The sequence below is a fragment of the Arachis ipaensis genome, chromosome B1 (genome assembly GCF_059453495.1).
Source record: "Arachis ipaensis isolate K30076 ecotype BB chromosome B1, ASM5945349v1, whole genome shotgun sequence".
Classification (NCBI taxonomy): Eukaryota; Viridiplantae; Streptophyta; class Magnoliopsida; order Fabales; family Fabaceae; genus Arachis; species Arachis ipaensis.
In genome coordinates this window covers 94830923-94839080 of record NC_142436.1, presented here as the reverse complement: position 1 = coordinate 94839080, position 8158 = coordinate 94830923, and the positions used below count along the sequence as shown (strand labels likewise).

The 8158-nt window shown below is 38.8% G+C and overlaps 1 pseudogene; it reads left to right on the top strand.

The window, feature by feature from the left end:
• Positions 1 to 2277: 2277 nt before the first annotated feature.
• Positions 2278 to 3915, top strand: LOC148577528 (uncharacterized; annotated as a pseudogene).
• Positions 3916 to 8158: the final 4243 nt, after the last annotated feature.

The window sequence follows — 8158 nt, the reverse complement described above, 5'->3', positions numbered from 1 at the left end:
GTTCGAGTTTGGACAACTGATGGTTCATCTTGTTGCTCAGATTAGGTAATTTTATTTTAATTTTAAGCTTTTTGTTTTTATTATTTTTATTTTCGAAAAATTTTCAAAAAAAAAATTATTCTATGACTTCAGAGTTTTTAAGAATGAATTCTAGAGTTTCAGATGATGCTTTTATCATCACCGAAGCTAATTGATTCCCATCAATTTGGCTGTTGTATGTAATGTCCTGCTGAAGCTTGGCTAGCCATGTCTAATCCTTTTAGACTGAAGCTTTAGACTAACATTACATGATTCTTGGAATTCTTATTAAAAATTTTGAATCTCTTTATTTTCTTTTTCCAATCTAATTTTCGAAAAATACATAAAAATTTATAAAATCATAAAAACCAAAAATTTTGTGTTTCTTGTTTGAGTCTAGTGTCAAATTTTAAGTTTGGTGTCCTACATGTTTTATTTAATTCCCTGCATTTTTCGAATGTATGAATTCTGTTCTTCGTTAATCTTCAAGTTATTCTTGATGATTTCCTTGCTCTGATCTTTAATCTCTCTTGTTTTGTGTGTTTTGTTGTTTTTCATATGCATTCTCAATTTCTGAGTGTCTCTAATATGAAAATTTCTAAGTTTTGTGTCTTGCATACATTGTCTATTTGATCTTAGTTTTCTATGATTAGTTGCATTTTGATTGTTTCTCATCATTAAAAATTCAAAAAAAAAATTTTCAAAATTGTGTCTTTTCAGGTCAATAATACACAGAATTGAAGACTCAGAACATGCAGCAGAGGAATTACACAGAAAAAGCTGGGCGTTCAAAACGCCCAGTGAGGAAGGAAAACTGGCGTTTAAACGCCAGCCAGGGTACCTGGCTGGGCCTTAAACGCCCAAAAAGGTAGTATTTTGGGCGTTAAACGCCCAGAATGGTATCCATTCTGGCGTTTAACGCCAGGATGGCACAAGAGAGAAGATTTTGTTTTTAATTCAAATCTTTTTCAAATTTTCATAATTTTTCAAAATCAAATATTTTTCAAATCATATCTTTTCAAAATCAAATCCTTTCCAATTTTTTTACTATTTTCGAAAATTCTTGCTAACAATTAGAGATGTGATTCAAAAATTTCTTCCTTGTTAAGAAAGGTTCAATAATTGAATTTTAGAATCATATCTTTTAAATTTCTTGTTAGCTAAGACATTAATTTTAAAAATCAAATCTTTCTAATTGTTTGTCAATTATATCTTTTTAAAACCATATTTTCTCAATCATATCTTCTCAACCACATCTTTTTCAAAAATGATTTTCAATCATATCTTTTTTATTCTTAATTTCAAATCTTTTTCAAAATCGCTTAACTACTTTCTTAATTTCAATTTTCGAAAATCATCAATCAATTTTTCAAATTTTCTTTTAATTATTTCAAAATCTTTATAAATTTAATTTTGAAAATTCTTTCCCCCCTTCTCACATTTTTCTATTTAAGGGACTAACATTCCTCCTCAATATGCAATTCGGACTCCCTCTCTCTATAAGTTCAAATTCTCTCTTCTCTACCTCCTCCTTATATTCTTCTTTTCCTCTGACACCTCAAGGAATCTCTATACTGTGACATAGAGGATTCCATACTTTCTTCTCCTCTCTTTCATATGAGTAGGAGCAAGGACAAAGGCATTCTTGTTGAAGCTGATCCCGAACCTGAAAGGACCTTGAAGAGAAAGCTAAGAGAAGCTAAAGCACAACTCTCTGGAGAGGACCTAACATAAATTTTCAAACAAGAAGAAGTCATGGCAGCCGAAAACAACAATGCCAACAATGCAAGGAAGGTGCTTGGTGACTTTATTACACCTACTCCCGACTTCTATGGGAGAAGCATCTCTATCCCTTCCATTGGAGCAAACAACTTTGAGCTTAAGCCTCAATTAGTTTCTCTGATGCAACAGAATTGCAAGTTTCACGGACTTCCATTGGAAGATCCTCATCAGTTCTTAATTGAATTCTTGCAAATCTGTGACACTATCAAGACCAATGGGGTTGATCCCGAGGTCTACAGGCTTATGCTTTTTCCCTTTTCTGTAAGAGACAGAGCTAGAATATGGTTGGATTCACAACCTAAGGAAAGCCTGAACTCTTGGGAAAAGCTGGTCAGTGCTTTTCTGGCCAAATTCTTTCTACCTCAAAAATTAAGTAAGCTTAGAGTGGAAGTGCAAACCTTCAGACAGAAGGAAGGTGAATCCCTTTATGAAACTTAGGAAAGATACAAGCAATTAATCAGAAGGTGTCCTTCTGACATGCTTTCAGAATGAAGCATCATAAGTATCTTCTTTGATGGTCTGTCTGAACTGTCCGAGATGTTATTGGACAGCTCTGTTGGAGGATCTCTTCATCTGAAGAAGACACCTGTAGAAGCTTAGGAACTCATTGAAATGGTTGCAAATAACCAATTCATGTGCACTTCTGAAAGGAATCCTGTGAATAATGGGACAAATAAGAAGAAAGGAGTTCTTGAGATTGATACTCTGAACGCCATATTGGCTCAGAACGAAATATTGACTTAGCAAGTCAATATGATTTCTCAGAGTCTGTCTGGCATGCAAGCAGCAATAGGCAGTACCAAAGAAGCTTCATCTGAAGAAGAAGCTTATGATCCTGAGAACCCAGCAATGGAAGAGGTGAATTACATGGGAGAACCCTATGGAAACACCTATAATCCTTTATTGAGAAATCACCCAAATCTCTCATGGAAGGACCAACAGAGGCCTCAACAAGGCTTCAACAACAGTAATAGTGAAAGAAATAGGTTTAGCAATAGCAAGTCCTTTCCATCATCTTCTCAGCAACAGACAGAGAATTCTAAGCAGAGCCACTCTAGCTTAGCAACCATAGTCTCTGATCTATCTAAAACCACACAAAATTTCATGACTGAAATAAGGTCCTCCATTAGAAATTTGGAGGCACAGGTGGGTCAGCTGAATAAGAAAGTTACTGAGCTCCCTCCTAGTATTCTCCCAAGCAATACAGAAGAGAACCCAAAGAGAGAATGTAAGACCATAAACATATCCCACATGGCCGAATGCATAGAGGAGGGAAAGGCAGTGATTTCCACTGAGGAAGACCTCAATGGAAGTCCATTGGCCTCCAAGGAGTTCCCTAATGAGGAACCATGGGAATCTGAGGCTCATGCTGAGACCATAGAGATTCCATTGAATTTACTTCTGCCATTTATGAGCTCTGATGAGTATTCTTCCTCTGAAGAGGATGAAGATGTTACTGAAGAGCAAGTTGCTAAGTACCTTGGAGCAATCATGAAGCTAAATGCCAAGTTATTTGGTAATGAGACTTGGGAGGATGAACCCACCTTGCTCACCAAAGAACTGGATGACTTGACTAGGCAAAAATTACCTCAGAAGAGACAGGATCCTGGAAAATTCTCAATACCTTGTACCATAGGCACCATGACCTTTGAGAAGGCTCTGTGTGACATGGGGTCAAGTATAAACCTCATGCCTCTCTCTGTAATGGAGAAGCTAGGGATCCTTGAGGTACAAGCTGCAAGAATCTCACTAGAGATGGCAGACAATTCAAGAAAATAGGCTTATGAACTTGTAAAGGATGTCTTGGTAAAGGTTGAAGGCCACTACATCCCTACTGATTTCATAATCCTAGACACTAGGAAGTGTATGGATGAATCCATCATCCATGGCAGACCCTTCTTAGCCATAGCAAAAGCTGTGATTGATGTTGACAGAGGAGAATTGGTCCTTCAAGTAGATGAGGACTCCCTTGTATTTAAAACTCAAGGATCTACCTCTGTAGTCATGGAAAGGAAGCATGAAAAACTTCTCTCAATGCAGAGTCAAATAGAGCCCCCACATTCAAACTCTAAGTTTGGTGTTAGGAGGCCATCATCATGCTCTGAGTATCTGTGAGGCTCCATGAGAGCCCACTGTCAAGCTATTGACATTAAAGAAGCGCTTATTGGGAGGCAACCCAATTTTATTATATCTATTTATTTTCCATTGTTATTTTATGTTTTCTGTAGGTTGATGATCATGTGAAGTCACAAAAATAACTGAAAAAGCAAAAATAGAATGAAAAATAGTATTAAAAATAGCACACCCTGGAGGAGAAGCTTACTGGCGTTTAAACGCCGGTAAGGGTAGCAGAATGGGCGTTAAACGCCCAGTCTGGAACCATTCTGGGCGTTTAACGCCAGAAAGGGGCACAGAGCTGGCATTTAAACGCCAGAAATTGGTAGGAACCTGGCGTTTAACGCCAGGATTGGCAATCAAGGGGGCATTTACATGCCAACATGGTGCAGGGATGAGAAATCCTTGACACCTCAGGATCTGTGGACCCCACAGGATCCCCACCTACCTCATCTTTCTCTCTCTTCTTTACACCTTCCCATAACACCCTTCCCCAAATACCCTTCACCAATCACCTCAATACCTCTTCCCCAAAAACCCCTCACCTATCAAATCCTACCCTCTTCTCCATAATCTCTTCACCAATCCACATCCATCCATCATAAAACCCCACCTACCTCCACATTCAAATTCAAACCACTTTCCCTCTCAAACCCACCCATACATGGCCGAACCCTACCCCTCTCTCCACTCCTATATAAACCAATCTTCACTCTTTCATTTTCACACATCATGCACAATACTTACCCCCTTTGGCCAAACCACTAAACCCCTTCTATCTCTTCAATTTCCTCTTCCTCAACTCTTTTCTTTCTTCTTTTGCTCGAGGACGAGAAAACCTTCTAAGTTTGGTGTGGTAAAAGCGTTGCATTTTTGTTTTTCCATAACCATTTATGGCACCAAAGGCCGGAGAGAGGAAAGGGAAGGCAAAAGCTTCCACCTCTGAGTCATGGGAGATAGAGAGATTCATCTCAAGAGTGCACCAAGACCACTTCTATAAAGTTGTGGCCAAGAAGAAGGTGATCCCCGAGGTCCCTTTCAAGCTCAAAAGGGTGAATATCCAGAGATCCGACATGAGATTCGAAGAAGAGGTTGGGAAATTCTCACCAACCCCATTCAACAAGTCGAGATCTTAATGGTTCAAGAGTTCTATGCCAATGCATGGATCACCAAGAACCATGATCAAAGTGTGAACCCGGACCCAAAGAATTGGCTCACAATGGTCCGGGGGAAATACTTAGATTTCAGTCCGGAAAATGTAAGGTTGGCATTCAACTTGCCAATGATGCAAGGAGATGCACGCCCCTACACTAGAAGGGTCAACTTTGATCAAAGGTTGGACCAAGTCCTCATAGACATTTGTGAAGAGGGCGCTCAATGGAAGAGAGATTCAAGAGGGAAGCCAGTTCAACTAAGATGGCATGACCTCAAGCCCGTGGCTAGGGGATGGCTGGAGTTCATCCAACGCTCAATCATTCCAACTAGAAACCGGTCTGAAGTCACTATAGACCAAGCTATCATGATCCATAGCATCCTAATTGGAGAGGAAATAGAAGTTCATGAGGTTATATCCCTAGAACTCTACAAGGTGGCGGACAAGTCCTCTACTTTGGCAAGGTTAGCCTTCCCTCATCTCATTTGTCACCTCTGTAATTCAGCTGGAATTGACATAGAGGAAGACATCCTCATTGATGAGGACAATCCCATCACTAAGAAAAGGATGGAGCAAACAAGAGAACTCACTCATGAACCTCACCAAGAGCATGAGGAAATTCCTCATCACGAAATCCCTGAGATGCCTCAAGGGATGCATTTTCCTCCACAAAACTATTGGGAGCAAATCAACACCTCCCTAGGAGAATTAAGTTCCAATATGGGACAACTAAGGGTGGAGCACTAAGAGCATTCCATCCTCCTCCATGAAATTAGAGAAGACCAAAGAGTCATGAGGGAGGAGCGACAAAGGCAAGGAAGAGACATTGAGGAGCTCAAACACTCCATAAGATCTTTAAGAGGAAGAACTAGCCTCCATCACTAAGGTGGACCCGTTCTTTAATTTCCTTGTTCTTTATTTTCTGTTTTTCGAAAATTATGCTTTATGTTATATCTATGCTTGTGTCTTTATTACATGATCATTAGTGTCTTAGAGTCTATGCCTTAAAGCTATGAATGTCCTATGAATCCTTCACCTTTCTTAAATGGAAAATATTTTCTGAAAAAGAAAAAGAAGTACTTGAATTTTGAATTTTAAAATAGTTTAATTATTTTGATGTGGTGGCAATACTTTTTGTTTTTCTGAATGAATGCTTGAACAGTGCATATTTTTGAATTTGTTGTTCATGAATGTTAAAATTGTTGGCTCTTGAAAGAATAATGAAAAAGGAGAAATGTTATTGATGATCTGAAAAATCATAAACTTGATTCTTGAAGCAAGAAAAAGCAGTGAATAGAGAAAGCTTGCAGAAAAAAAAAAGGGAAAAAAAAAACACAAGCAGAAAAAGCCAATAACCCTTTAAACCAAAAGGCAAGGGTAAAATAAAAAGGATCCAAGGCTTTGAGCATCAGTGGATAGGAGGGCCCACAGGAATAAAATCCTGGCCTAAGCGGCTAAACCAAGCTGTCCCAAACCATGTGCTTGTGGCGTGAAGGTGTCAAGTAAAAAGCTTGAGATTGAGCAGTTAAAGTCATGGTCCAAAGCAAAAAGAGTGTGCTTAAGAGCTCTGGACACCTCTAATTGGGGACTCTAGCAAAGCTGAGTCACAATCTGAAAAGGTTCACCCAGTTATGTGTCTGTGGCATTTATGTATCCGGTGGTAATACTGGAAAACAAAATGCTTAGGATCACGGCCAAGACTCATAAAGTAACTATGTTCAAGAATCAACATACTGAACTAGGAGAATCAATAACACTATCTGAATTTTGAGTTCCTATAGATGCCAATCATTCTGAACTTCAAGGGATAAAGTGTGATGCCAAAACTATTCAGAAGCAAAAAGCTAATAGCCCTGCTCATCTAATTAAGACTGATCTTCATAGATGTTTTTGGAATTCATTGTATATTCTCTTCTTTTTATCCTACTTTGTTTTTACTTTCTTGGGGGCAAGCAACAATTTAAGTTTGGTGTTGTGATGAGCGGATAATTTATACGCTTTTTGGCGTTGATTTTAGGTAGTTTTAATATGTTTTAGTCACTTTTTATTATATTTTTATTAGTTTTTAAATAAAAATCACATTTCTGGACTTTACTATGAGTTTGTATGTTTTTTTGTGATTTTAGGTATTTTCTGGCTGAAATTGAGGGACCTGAGCAAAAATCTAATTCAGAGGCTGAAAAAGGACTGCAAATGATGTTGGATTCTGACCTCCCTGCACTCGAAGTAGGTTTTCTGGAGCTACAGAAGCCCAATCGACGCGATCTCAATTGTGTTAGAAAGTAGACATCCTGGGCTTTCCAGAAATAAAAAATATTCCATACGTTGCCCGAGATTTGATGGCCCAATCCGGCGTTCCAAGTTAGCATAAAAATTCTGGCGTCAAAACGACAGAACTGGCATAAAAGTTGGAGTTAAACGCCCAAACTGGCACCAAAGCTGGCGTTTAACTCCAAGAAAAGCCTCTACATGTGAAAGCTTCAATGCTCAGCCCAGGCACACACCAAGTGGGCCCGGAAGTGGATTTCTGTGTCATTTACTTATTTCTGTAAACCCTAGGTTACTAGTTCTCTATAAATAGGACCTTTTGCTATTGTATTTTCATCAATCTTTTAATCATCTTTTTAATCATATTTTGATGATTGAACCCTCTTTGGGAGGCTGGCCATTCAGCCATGCCTGGACCATTATCACTTATGTATTTTCAACGGTGGAGTTTCTACACCCCAAAGATTAAGGTGTGGAGCTCTGCTGTTCCTCATGAATTAATGCAAAGTACTATTGTTTTTCTATTCAACTCAAGCTTATTCTTATTCTAAGATATTCACTCGCACTTCAACCTGATGAATGTGATTATCCGTGACACTCATCATCATTCTCACCTATGAACGCGTGCCTGACAACCACTTCCGTTCTATCTGCACTAGCATAAGTGTGTATCTCTTAGCCTCATGGTTCACGACGCATGGTTGCCTCTCCTGAAAATAGAGCCCTCCATTCCATGAGATCAGAGTCTTCGTGGTATAAGCTAGAATCAATTGGCAGCCATTCTTGAGATCCGGAAAGTCTAAACCTTGTCTGTGGTATTCC